The sequence below is a fragment of the Malania oleifera genome, chromosome 1 (assembly GCF_029873635.1).
Source record: "Malania oleifera isolate guangnan ecotype guangnan chromosome 1, ASM2987363v1, whole genome shotgun sequence".
Taxonomy (NCBI): domain Eukaryota; kingdom Viridiplantae; phylum Streptophyta; class Magnoliopsida; order Santalales; family Ximeniaceae; genus Malania; species Malania oleifera.
The window spans coordinates 65,974,697-65,989,696 of record NC_080417.1 but is presented as its reverse complement, the minus strand read 5'-3'; positions in this window follow the sequence as shown (position 1 = coordinate 65,989,696).

The following is a 15,000-nucleotide window of genomic DNA, read 5'->3' as shown; positions in this document are numbered from 1 at the left end:
TGTGACAAGAAGTGAGTAACTGCCACATTATCGGTTTTTACCACAAATTTGGATCCCAAGAGATAGTGCCTCCACACCCGAAGACAGTGTACCACCACGAGAAGCTCCTTTCCCTGTGTTGTATAGTTCTGTACAGCACCCGTTAATTTTCTACTTTCAAAAGCAACTGGATGCCCTTCTTGCAAAAGAACTCCCCTAATGCAAAGTCAGAGGAATCTGCTTGTGCCTCAAATGGCTTCGTCACATCAGGAGGGATTAGCACGGGATCTCCTACAATCTTTCCCTTTAATTCAACAAATGCTGATTGGCACTCTTCTGTCCACCCCCATAATACCCCCTTGTTCAGTAAATTTGTTAACGATACAACTCTGCTGGAGTACCCCCTCCATAAACTTTCAAAAGTAGTTGGCTAGACCCAAGAAAAATCGCAGTTCTCTAACAGATGAAGGTGCTCGCCACTCATTGATGGTTCGTACTTTAGCTGAATCAATCCATATCTGGCCCTCCTCAATGATATGCCCCAAGAATTTAATACGCTTTTGAGCGAAAGCACACTTCTCCCCTTATACATACAACTGATTTTCTTTGAGTTTTTGAAAAACCTTCCAAAGGTGATCTTTATGTTCTTCTAAGGATGCACTGAAAACCATTATGTGATCAAGGTAAACAACCACAAACTGATCAAGATAGTCTCAAAAAACCTAATTCATTAGAGAACAAAAGGTAGCGGGTGCATTTACCAGCCCAAAAGGCATGACTAGGAATTCAAATGCACCATACTGGGTGACACAAGTGGTCTTCGGTTCATCTCCCTCTACAATGTGCACTTGATGATATCCCAATCTCAAGTCTAGTTTAGTGAAATATTTGGCTGTACTTAACTGGTAAAAAATATCAGCAATCAGTGGAATGGGATACTTGTTGCGAACTGTCACCATATTAGGGGCATGATAATCTACACACAAGCGCAAACTACCATCTTGTTTCTTCTAGAATAACACTGGAGCCCCAAAAGGTGCTTTTGAAGGACGGATGAACCCAGCTGTAATTATATCATTCAGTTGCCTTCTAAGTTCAACTAACTCAGGTGGCGCCATTCGATAAGGGGCACGTGCTGGTGGCTTTACTCCTGGAAAAAGCTCAATTTCATGGTCAATCTGTCGTCGAGGAGGTAAAACCCTAGGTAGCTATTTCGGGATTACCTCCTTGAACTATTCTAAAACTTCCTTAATCTCAACTGGATATTTTCCTATCTCTTCATCTTCTAAGACTATCGGTAAAACCACGAAAGGAGGTTCTCCCCCTTTTGCTCCCTTTTTGAATTGGACGGCTGAAAACAAATTCCTCTCATTAAAATTGTTGTAGGCTGTGGGGACTGCACAAGGTGTACTTCCCATTATCACAAGACAAACCTCAGCTGGGATTGATATTGAGCGTGTCACTTTAAGAAAATCCATCCCCAATACCACGTCAAATTCATCGAGGGGTGCCACGGTGAAATCAACTGTTCCAGAACATGACCCCATTTGGCATGCCACTTTAGGTGCCACCCCCACTGTGGTTAATGTTTGGGAATTCACTGCTTTTAACTTGCCCACATCCTTATCTACTTGTAATTCTAATCATTGAGCTTCAAAATCAGCAATGAAATTATGAGTGGCCCCTGTATCAATCATGGCCTTAATTTTCCTTCCATTCACTAGTATATCAACGTACATTAACCCCTTCTCCTGAGACTTGTTGGTAACTACTTGGCGCTTTAATACCCCCAAAAATCTCAATGCTCCCACCATATTCTGTTGTTCTTCTTGGGTTGTTTTCATAGCTTCGGTTTCCCCTCAAAGGGCCTTTAAAGCATTCAAAGCCTTTTGTTCAGGGCACTCTACCACTCGATGCGGTCCCATGCAAAGAAAACAAGAGATCGGTCGACGCTCTCCACCCCCCGTTCGTCCGCCCCTCCACTCCTTATTCATGGGCACTCTTTTATCTTCCGAGAACTATTTGTCACCCTATCCCTTCCACCATTTGTGGGCTTATACACTTTACTGGGCCTAGAATCATTATTAGTGGACGTAGGGAAATTTCGCTTCCTAGAATTGTTTGAAAAATCATCCAACTGTTCGGCAATAGCAAGGGCAAAAGAGAGATCACCAATACCTTGCCGACGTAGTTCATTCCTTGGCCATGTCTTCAAACCCCGAAGAAAATGAAACAGTTTATCTGATTTAGTCATGTCTATGATGTCCAACATCAAGGCTTGGTATTCTCGTACATAACTACTGATTGAGCTGATCTGTTGCAATTCCATTACTTTGCACTTTGCTATGTACTCCACATTTTCTGGATAGAATTGGGTCTTCAACGCTTGTTTCAACCTCTCCCACGTGTTAATAACACATCTATTGTGCTGAATGTCATTCCATTTAGTTCTCCACCACAATTTTGCATCCCCAACCAGGTATACCGTTGCCATATTTACCCAGTCCACTTCTAGATCCACTCGTGAGCACGTGAAGTAGTGCTCCATATCAAAGAAGAAATTGTCTAGCTCCTTTGCATCTCGTGTACCCCCAAAACTTTTAAGTTCCGGTACCTCCAATTGAAAACTCTCACTTGGATTAGCAACCGGCCTTCGAGCTATCTTTGCCACTGCATTCACTTTAACCGTCATCTCTTGTAAATCACTCTGCACCTGCTCCATAGCACTTTGGACATTGCCCATCTCCTTCAAATCTTCCTTCAAAGATGTAATAGACTCCTAAATATCTTCTATAAGGAAATTAAAATTATCCGTTAGCTCCCGTAAGGAGGCCTCAAGCTCTATTGGCTCTCCCCGTTGGGACGAAAGAGATGGCAATATGCCCTTAATATGTTCCAGCCTACTCTCAAAGGCTTCCAACTGCTCGATATTCTTCTGGAAGACCTCAAGCTCTCTTGGCCTTTTCTCCAGGGATTTCACTCGTGGAATGAATTTTTCAAGTTCCTCAAGTCTCTCTACGACTTTTGATACCCCGTAGAGATTTTCTCTAGAGTTTTCTTCAACAGCCTCAAGCTCTGTTGGCACACCTTTCTCCTTTATCAATGTTGCCACCAACCCTTGGAGTTCACCGCACGTTGTCTCCAAGGTTATAAGTTTTGTCTCAAGCGCCTCAATGCGCTCTACTTTTCCTGACTTGTTTCTCATATTACCACTCATGGTGCTCGCACGCACTGTACACTAATACCAACTGTCACGGACCCCCAAAATGGGACTCAAGTAAGGGCTGTGTGGCACTCGTTGAGAGCTCTCCCTCAACAAGTCAGCCAAGTCTCACACGTTCAAGCCTGCAAGCACGAGCACCAAGTGAGTCTCAATACTCAAGAAAAGCTAGGAACAATGGGATATCACACGAGCAATATATTCTTATATACCGAATAAGACTATAACAATCAGAGACATCAAAATCTAAGGCAACAAAACACCACAATGAAAAGGACTACTTGTATTATTTAACTGTAAGAGAATAACCATACAAATGATAACACAGATAATCATATATCCATTCTAAATCCCTGGAGAATACAATTAAAGCAGTATCTCTCTCTTCCCTTTCCCCATTACATTGTCACTCCCTAACACATGGCTTAATCTTTGAGACAAGCATATGACTACTCTAGCAGGATCAACTAGGTAGCATTCCTTATCGACACCGACACCGTATGAGCCTAAAAGGCAATCAAAGCAAGTGTCGTCGTCATGTATTACATCAAGTGATAAACACTTGGTTAAGGGCACATTGGAGTGTAAACCCTATCCCCGCACAAGGTTTTGTATCCGAGAGCACGAGCAATTGAACCTGAACAAACCATGAGCATAAGACACACAAGTGAAGCATATGCATGGATCATATGGGGTTGCTTCTAGGTTCACCATACACCCCAAAAAGAGGCATATGACAAAAATAGAGACATCAATAGATAATTCCTTCAACCTAGGTAGGCAACACAGGAATCAATATTTTTCCCAAGGAAGCAATTCACTTGAAGCAACAATGAAAAGGAATTGATGAGTACAGTTCCTAGCATAAGCAAAAAGCCAGCAAATCCATATGTTGAATCAGGTGTAATCCCAAAAGGAGGGGGGTGAATTGGATATTAAAAAAAATAAAGCCACTTAATTTCCTTTTACACACTTCTTATAAATTTACCAACTACTTCTTGTTGCTCAATTATGTATGTGTGTGGCAATCCTATCTATGCATGCAATATACTCAATTTAAATACAACACATAAAATAAAGAGTAGAGGGAAGAGAGAAGACAAACGCAATTTTACGAGTTTCAGCCGACTTGGCCTACGTCCTCACCTTGAGGAACCTCTCAAGGATTCAATAAAAACCCTGCTCCTTAAAGTGAGAGGAAGCTTCCCTTACAAACTGCTGCTTACAAGAGGTACAACTCCCTCCTTATCCGCTGCTCACAAGAGGTATAGCTTCCTCCTCACACCCAGTTCACAACCCAAACCGTGTTTACAATGAAATCTTAAAATAACACTCAAAACAATGCTTCTAACAAAAGCTAGTGAGTACAATTCAATTTCCTAGCACATTAACATATGATATAACTTGAAGCTCGTGAATGTATGAAAACGATAAACTCGTTTTATGTATGATATGCTTGAACACACAAATCCCTATTTAATCAAAACTTTCAAGCAAAGATAAATTCAAAACGTTTTGGAATAATCTAGGGTTCCTTGTTCACTTTGCAAAAATGCACACTTATATAATTGAAGTGAACTTGTTGTCAAAAACTTTGTCTTGAATATACACTGAATCAAAAACACGAAGTTTTATTTCAAGTACTCAACCAAAAAACTGAGTATATTAATTTGCAAAAAAATATCCCTCAATTAAAATTATAGTTATAAGTGTCAAGGATATTAAATCAAGTTCTAATGTATCTAAAGATAGATCTTTTTAGAAACCACACACTTGAATCAAATATTTCAATGAGTCACACACCATAAAACAAATAATGATCTTGTTTAAAATAGCTTGGTATATATAAAGATATTTTCAAGATCACTCTTTTAGTCAAAACTAGGTTTTTCAATAAGAAGCCCTTTGAGAAAATATGTGTATATTTATATACTCTTGAACCAAGATTTAATCTACCAAGTTAGATAAACTTTCTCAAGTAATGATCTCTTAGAAAATTAATTTTTGTACGAAAGGCACACTCAAGATCAATACTTTTGAATACTAGTCAAGAACAACCAATGAGATGATATGTAAAAAATCACAAGACTAATAACTTGAAAGATCAAACCTCAATACTAGATTGAAGTACAGTAGAGTAACCAAGTTCCCTTTGAAAATCTGAATTGATTTTCCCAATCTTTGAAGATATGAGATTGATGTATAGGCAAACGAATAGCACTAAGAGTAGATAATCAACAAACTTGCAGCAAGGTGTGTTCTTCTATTTTTTGTGTGTTTTTTTTGTTTTAGGGTTTACATATTCATAATATATAGTATATTACCCTTAGAATTGATCTCAGCCGTTGGATGAATAAGATACCTCGCGTGTCTTTTTAATAAAGAACTGATTTTTAGGCTTTCCCGCGAGTTCAGGCAACCGAACTTGACTTTAGGCTCCTGAAGTGTCAACTTCAGGCGCCTGAGGTTCCAAGGTCAGGCGACCGAGGTACCTTTGCCAGGTTCTGTCTTTCCCATTTAATTCTTCAGGCGACCGAACTTAATCTTCAGGCAACCGAAGTAATTCTTCAGGCTACTGAAGTGAAGTTCAGGCTACCGAAGTCCAAATTTTCATTTCCTTTTTCTAATTTTAGAAAATGCTTTGCTCTTTTTCTTAGGCCTTTTATAAAACATATTTTCCATGATTTCAAAAACATTTATAAGTCCATGAAGGTTCCCTAATGATATACATGAAATGCATGAATCCTAAAATCATTCTAAGTTATGTTGAGCCTCCAGATAAATCATACGAAAATGTAGATACATGAGTTCTAAATACCCATTCCCAAGACATTCTTGAACTTTGCTGCTTGCATCTTGATTCTCATACTCTTCGAGTTCCATGGTACTTTCTAATATGTATAAGCTTTACTTTATGGCATCCATGACTCGTTATCTTTCCGTGCATGCTCAGTGTAAGTCCTATTCACAAACTCAATGCAAAGATCAAATATCAAGTGATTTGTCATTATCAAAACAGGATTGGACTCGTAGAGTCAACAATCTCCCCCTTTTTGATGATGACAAATACACAAGCAAATATATATATATATATATATATATATATGTTGGGTTATGCCTAACAAGGCACCCCCTCAATTAATGCATCAAATGACAATATGCTCAGATTCATATACACAATATTTAGCTCGAATCCAAAGGAGATATGAAATATACTCATGATAAATGTGATATTATTATTTGAATCCATTTTATTATTTTTGCTTCCAGATTCTCTCCCCCTTTTGACATCAACAAAAAGGTGTATAATAACTAAATCAAGAGTAAACGTACCCTTATGTTCTTCTTCCCTTGGAAATTTCACGGTTTTGAAATGTGTCCAATTTTTTATACCAAATATTGAATAATGCAGATACCAAGTGATGATTATTAAGTGATGTTGCTCCCCCTTAATTATATCATCTAACAAGATTCTAAGCAACCTCTCGACTATGCATGAGACCTAATTCACGTCTAATTTGTATAAATCTATCCTCCGCAAGTGGTTTCGTGAATATATCGGCTCATTGTTCATCCGTGCATACAAACTCAAGTCTTACATCCCCTTTTTGTACATGGTCACGAGGAAAGTGATGTCGTATTTCTATGTGCTTAGTTCATGAATGTAATATGGGATTCTTTGAGATATTTATTGCATTCATGTTATCGCATCTTATGGGCATTGTTTCATAGCTTAATCCAAAATCCTTCAGTTGTTGCTTCATGTAAAGCGTTTGAGCACAACAACTACTTGCCGCTATGTATTCAGCTTCAGTTATGGAAAGAGCGACTAAATTTTGTTTCTTGGAAAACGAAAAGACCAAGGAGTGTCCTAAGAAGTGACAAGTACCACTAGTGCTCTTCCTATCCACTGTACTACCCGCATAATCATCATCTGAATAACTAAGAATCTCAAATGATGTGTGCTTAGGATACCATAACCCAATGTCCACGGTTCCTATCAAATATCTAAGTATACGTTTAACAGCTAGCAAGTGAGACTCTTTTGGAGCAAACTGAAATTTTGCGCACAAACATACGCTAAACATTATATCTTGTCTACTGGTAGTCAGGTATAACAAGCTACCTATCATTCCACGATATAGTTTGACATCTACTAGTATACCTTGTTCATCTTTATCTAATTTCAATGAAGTGCTCATAGGTGTACCTAGTATTTTTCTGTCTTCCATGTTAAACTTTTTGAGTAGGTCTCTAATATACTTTGATTGATTCATGAATATTCCATGATTTTCTTGTTTAATATGAAATCCTAGGAAGAAATTTAGTTCACCCATCATGCTCATCTCAAATTCATTTTGCATTGTATTGGCAAATTCATTACACAATTCTTTATCGGTAGCGCCAAAGATGATGTCATCTACATATACTTGCCCTAGGAGAATATCATCTTTCTTAGCCTTTATGAACAGGGTTGTATCTATCTTTCCTCTTATAATTCCATTTTCTAATAGAAATCGACTTAGCCTTTCATACCAAGCTCTAGGAGCTTGCTTTAAACCGTACAAGGCCTTTGTTAGTTTATAAACATGATCTGAATTTTTATGGTTTTCAAACCCTGGGGGTTGTTCTACATACACTTCCTCATTTATGTAGCCATTTAAAAATTCTCTTTTCACGTCCATTTGATATAGCTTGAAATCCTTAAAGTTGCGTATGCTAATAACATTCGTATGGCTTCCATCCTAACTACTGGGGCAAATGTTTCTTCAAAATCTATACCTTCTTCTTTATTATATCCCTGAGCTACTAATCTAGCCTTATTTCTCACAACTATTCCATTTTCATCTTTCTTATTCTTATATATCCATTTGGTCCCTATGATTGACTTATCCTCTGGTCTAGGAACTAAAGTCCATACTCTATTTCTTTCAAATTGATTTAATTCCTCTTGCATGGATAGCACCCAAGATTCATCCTCTATTGCTTCACTCACATTCTTAGGTTCTTCTTGTGATAAAAATGCCCAATGACTCATCATGGTCCTAAGAGAGGAGCGAGTGGATACTCCACGTAATGGTTCACCTATTATTTGATCTATGGGATGATTCTTTATGTATTTCCATTTTCTAGGTGGTTCATTAGCCTCATTTGTAGTTTGATCAATTTCAATGGATGGTTCTTTAAGTTCAATTTTCTTTTCTGAATCATTCTCAATTGATAGTTCTTTTAGTTCCTTGTTTAATTCAGGTTCATCTTCATCAATTATTTTGGAGAAGGGATTTGTCTCATCGAATGGTCACGAATGGTTGTCAATGATAAGCATTTGGTTAACCGCATGGCCCAACGATGAAAAATTCGAATGTCAACAATTTCCACTACACATCCGCGCATAGCCACGGATGGTTGTCAACGATAAGTATTTGGTTAACCGCATGGCCCAATAATAACAAATTCGAATGTCAACAATTTCCACTTCACATCCGTGCATGGCCACGAATGGTTGTCAATGATAAGTATTTGGTTAACCGCTTGGCCCAACGATGACAAATTCGAATGTCAACATTCCCGCTACACATCTGCGCATGGCCATGGTTGGTTGTCAACGATCAGCATTTGGTTAACCGCCTGACCCAACAATGACAACATCTATGCCAATGATGCCCAAAGCATGTCAACGAAGGGCCATGCAGCTTGCCCACCATTGATAGGTGCTTGAGCACCTCCCCCCCCCCCCCCCCCCCCCCAATAGGTCAAGAAAAATTCCAAGGAAGTTTGTGTGCATGTCACGAGGTTTGGTTCAGTTTTATTAAGGGAGAGCACAATTTTTGGGAGAAGTTTCCTATTATGGGAAGGGAATAATAAAGGCTACCTCCAAAACAGATTTCTGAATTTTTCGAGCTATGGTGTAGTTAATATTAATTTTTGAATTAAAAATAGGGAAAATAGCAAATAAATTTAGAAAATTATAAAAATTTATGGGGAGGTAGAGCGTTCCATTTGGAGACTGTGGGTACTTGGATTTTGGGTTTTACACTCTGGGAGGGCTAGAAACACGCCATGGAAGGCAGCGATGCACGGCGCGCGGGTTGGTTTGGTTTTTTTGTGGTGGGGCCTTCAAGGAGGGTGCATCATGGCTTCCTTCCAAGGGGCCTGCTTATCCCCATGATACTACCCAATGGCCGTACCCACCGATTATGCCGACATGCACCTGAACGGGATGAGGGTGATTCGGGTGTTGGTACAAGAATGCCTTAGCATGTCCCCATTAATGATGTTTAGGGAGGAGGGCATACCCTCGTTTATGTCTTGTCATGCCATGTGGTAGCCACATATACTATGTCATGCACTAGCTCGTGCAGCGTCATGTACTAGCACACTAGGCCATGCACTAACCATGTCATGTCGTCTCATGTCATGCACTAACCATGTCATGCCGTGTCATGTCAAGTCCTAGCCGCACACACAAGGTCATGCACTAACCATGTCATGTCGTGTCATGTCATACTATGTCATGTCATGCGGTGTCATGTCATGCCATGTTAAGCCATGCCATGTGATATCATGTCGTGTCATGTCATGCCGTATGATGCCATGTCATCCCATGTCATGCCATCTTATGTCATGCCGTCTCATGTCATATTGTGTCATGTCATGTACCAGCACACTAAGCCATGCACTAACCATGTCATGTCATGCCGTATCATGTCATGTCATGTCATGTCATGCCCGTATCATACCATGTCATGCCATATCGTTTCATGTCATGCCGTGTCATGTCATGTCATGTCGTGTCATGTCAAGTACTAGCAACACACACTAGGGCATGCATTAACCATGTCATGTCGTGTCATTTCATGCACCAGCACACTAGGCCAAGCACTAACCATGTCATGTCATGGCGTGTCATGTCGTATCATGTCTTGTCGTTTCATGTCATTCTGTGTCATGTTGTATCATGTCATGTCATGTCCTGTCATATCGTGTTAGGTCATGTCATGCTGTGTCATGCCATGTCATGTCATGTAGTATCATGTCTTGCCGTTTCATGTCAAGTTGTGTCATGTCGTATCATGTCATGTCATGTCCTATCATATCGTTTCATGTCATGTCATGCCGTGTCATGTCTTGTCGTGTCATGCTGTGTCATGTTATGTCGTGTCGTGTCGTGTCATGTCATACCCTATCATGTCACGTCATGTATGTTATGCCGCGTCGTGTCATGTCATGTCGTGTCAGGTCATGCCGTGTCATGTCATGTCATGTCATGCGGTGTCATGTCATGTCCCGTCGTGTCATGTTGTGTCATGTCTTGCCGTGTCATGCTGTGCCATGCCATGCCGTGTCATGCCCTACCATGTCTTGTCATACGGTGTCACGCCGTGCCGTGTCGTGTCACGCCAGGTCGTGCCATGCCATGTCGTGTCATGTCATGTCGTCTCATGTCATGTCGTGTCATGTCATGTCGTCTCGTGTCATGTCGTGTCGTGTCATGTAGGGTCATGTCATGTCGTTTGATATTATGTCGTGTCATGTCATGTCGTGTAATGTCATGTACCAACACATTAGGCCATGCACTAGCCATATCGTGTCGTGTCGTATCATGTCATGTCGTGTTGTGTCATGCCATGCCGTGTCATATCATGTCATGCCGTCTTATGTCATGCCGTCTCATGTCATGCTGTGTCATGTCATGTACCAGCACACTAGGCAATGCACTAACCATGTGATGTCATGCCGTGTCATGCCATATCATGTCATGTCATGTCATGTCATGCTCGTGTCATGCCATATCGTTTCATGTAATGTCGTGTCATGTCAAGTACAAGCAACACACATTAGGCCATGCATTAACCATGTCATGCCGTGTCATTTCATGTACTAGCACACTACGCCAAACACTAACCATGTCATGTCATGGCGTGTCATGTCTTGTCGTTTCATGTCATTCTGTGTCATGTCGTATCATGTCATGTCATGCCATGTCATGTCATGTCATGTCATGCCATGCCGTGTCATGCCATGTCGTGTCATGTTATGTCGTGTCATGTCATGTCGTCGCATGTCAGGGCTTGTCATGTCATATACCAGCACACTAGGCCATGTGTTAGGGCGTGACAATGTATTGGGGAAAAAGGGGAAAGAGATACAACTATAATTGTATTCTCCAGGGATTTGGAATGAATATATGATTATCTATGTTATCGTTTGTATGATTATTCTCTTGTTGTTGAATAATACAAGTAGTCCTTTTCATTGTGGTGTTTTGTTGCCTTGGATTGTGATGTCTCTGATTGTTATAGTCTTATTCGGTATATAAGAATATATTGCTCGTGTGATATCCTATTGTTCCTTGGTTTTCTTGAGTATTGAGACTCACCAGGTGCTCGTGATTGTAGGCTTGAACGTGTGAGACTTGGCTAACTTGTCGAGGGAGAGCTCTCAACAAGTGCCACATGCCCCTTACTTAAGTCCCATTTTGGGGGTCTGTGACACCATGCACTAACCATTTCATGTCATGTCACGTCGTGTCATGCCATGTCGTGTCATGTCATGCCCTGTCATGTCATGTCCTGTCAGGTCAGGTCGTGTCATGTCATGTCATGTCATGCTGTGTCATGTTATGTCGTGTCATGTCCCACCGTGTCACGTCCTGCCATGTCATACCGTGCCATGTCATGTCGTGTCATGCCCTGCCATATCTTGTCATGCGGTGTCATGTCATGCGGTCTCATATCATGTCGTGTCATGCCAGGTCGTGTCATGTAATGTGTGTCATGCCATGCCGTGTCATACCATGTCGTGTCATGTCATGACATCTCATGTCATGTCGTCTGACGTCATATCGTATCATGTTATGCCGTATAATGTCATGTACCAGCACACTAGGTCATGCACTAGCCATATCGTGTCATGTCGTATCATGTCATGTTGTGTCTTGCCATGCCGTGTCATGTCATGTCATGCCGTGTCATGTCATATACCAGCACACTAGGCCATGTGTTAGGGCGTGACAATGTATTGGGGAAAAAGGGGAAAGAGATACAACTATAATTGTATTCTTCAGGGATTTGGAAGGAATATATGATTATCTATGTTATCGTTTGTATGATTATTCTTTTGTTGTTGAATAATACAAGTAGTCCTTTTCATTGTGGTGTTTTGTTGCCTTGGATTGTGATGTCTCTGATTGTTATAGTCTTATTCGGTATATAAGAATATATTGCTCGTGTGATATCCTATTGTTCCTTGGTTTTCTTGAGTATTGAGACTCACCAGGTGCTCGTGATTGCAGGCTTGAAAGTGTGAGACTTGGCTGACTTGTCGAGGGAGAGCCCTCAACGAGTGCCACATGGCCCTTACTTAAGTCCCATTTTGGGGGTCCGTGACACCATGCACTAACCATGTCATGTCATGCCGTGTCATGCCGTATCATGTCATGTCATGCCCGTGTCATGCTGTGTCATCTTATATCGTCTCATGTAATGCTGTGTCATGTCATGTCATGCCATGTCATTTCATGTAGCAGCACACTAGGCCAAGCACTAACCATGTCATGTCATGGCGTGTCATGCCGTATCATGTCATGTCATGTCATGTCCTGTCATATCATGTCTTCTCGTTTCATATCATTCTGTGTCATGTCGTATCATGTCATGCCATGTCCTGTCATATTGTGTCAGGTCATGTCATGCCGTGTCATGTCAGGCCATGTCGTGCCATGTCATGTCTTGTCGTTTCATGTCGTCTCTTGTCATGTCTTGCCGTGTCATGGCCTGCCGTGTCATGTCATGTCGAGTCATGACATGTCATGTCATGTCATGTCGTGTCGTGCCTTGTCGTGTCATGGCATGTCGTGTCTTGTCATGTCATGTCATGTCGTGTCATGTCGCGCCATGTCATGTCATGCCGTGTCATGTCATGTCGCGTTAGGTCATGCTGTGTCATGTCATGTCATGTCATGCTATGTCATGTTATGTCATGTCATGTCCCTCCGTGTCATGTCCTGCCGTGCCATGTCATGCCGTGTCATGCCATACCGTGTCATGCCCTGCCATGTCTTGTCATGCAGTGTCATGTCATGTCGTGTCATGTAATGCGTGTCATGCCATGTCCTGTCATGTCAAGACGTCTCATGTCTCATGTCATGTCGTGTCATGTCATGTCGTATGACGTCATGTTATGCCGTGTAATGTCATGTACCAGCACACCAGGCCACGCACTAGCCATATCGTGTCATGTCGTATCATGTCATGACGTCTCATGCCATGCCGTGTCATGTCATGTCACGCCGTCTTATGTCATGTCGTGCCATGTCGTGTCGTCTCATGTCATGCCGTATCATGTCATGTCATGTCATGTCATGTCATGCCCGTGTTATGTTGTGTCATGTCATATCGTCTCATGTCATGCCGTGCCATGTCGTGTCGTGTCATGCCATGTCACGCCGTCTTATGTCATGTCGTGTCATGTCATGTCGTGTCATGCCATGTCATATCATGTCATGCTGTATCATGTCATGTCATGTTATGTCATGCCCGTGTTATGCCATGTCATGTCATATCGTCTCATGTCATGCCGTGCCATGTCATGTCATGTCATGTCATGTCATGCCGTGTCATGTCAAGTACTAGCCACACACACACGGCCATGCATTAACCATGTCATGTCATGTCATTTCATGTACCAGCACACTAGGCCAAGCACTAGCCATGTCATGTCATGGTGTGTCATGGCGTATCATGTCTTGCCGTTTCATGTCATTCTGTGTCATGTCGTATCATGTCATGTCATGTCCTATTATATCGTGTCATGTCGTGTAATGTCATGTCATGTCATGTCATGCCGTGGCATGCCATGTCATGTCATGTCGTATCATGTTTTGCCATTTCATGTCATGTTGTGTCATGTCGTATCATGTCATGTCATGTCCTGTCATATCGTGTCATGCCATGTCATGCCGTGTCATGTCATGTCGTGTCATGTCGTGTCATGTCATGGCAGGTCGTGTCGTGTCATGTTTGGTCGTGTCATACCGCGCCGTGTCATGTCATGCCGTGTCATGTCATGTCATGTCGTGTCATTGCATGGCATATCCGTCTATGTCAAAGCATGCCATGTCATATCATGTCTTGCCATGCCGTGTCATGTCGTTTCTTGCCATGCCATGTCATGCCTCGTCATGTCATGTCGTGTCATGTCATGTCGTGTCGTGTCATGTCGTGTCATGCCATGTCGTGTCATGTCATGACGTCTCATGTGATGGCGTCTCATGCCATGTCGTGTCATGTGATGCCGTGTCATGTCATATCGTCTCATGTCATGTCGTGTCATGTCATGTCAAGTACTAGCCACACACACTAGGTCATGCACTAACCATGTCATGCTGTGTCATATACCAGCACACTAGGTCATGCACTAACCATATCGTGTCGTGTCATGTCGTGCCATCTCATGTCATGTCGTGTCATGTCATGCCGTCTCATGTCAAGGCTTGTCATGTCATGTACCAGGACACTAGGCCATGTAATGTCATGTCGTCTCATGTTATATCGTGTCATGCCATGCCCTGTCATGCCATGCCATGTCATGCCATGCCATGTCATGCCATGCCGTGTCATGCCTTGTCGTGTCATGTCGTGTCGTGTCATGCTGTGTCATGTCATGCCGTGTCATGCCATGCCGTGTCATGTCATGTACCAGCACACTAGGCCATGCGCTAACCATGTCATGCCCTCTCATGTCATGTCATGTTATTTCATGCCCATTCCGTGTCATGTCGTATCATCTTATGCCATGTA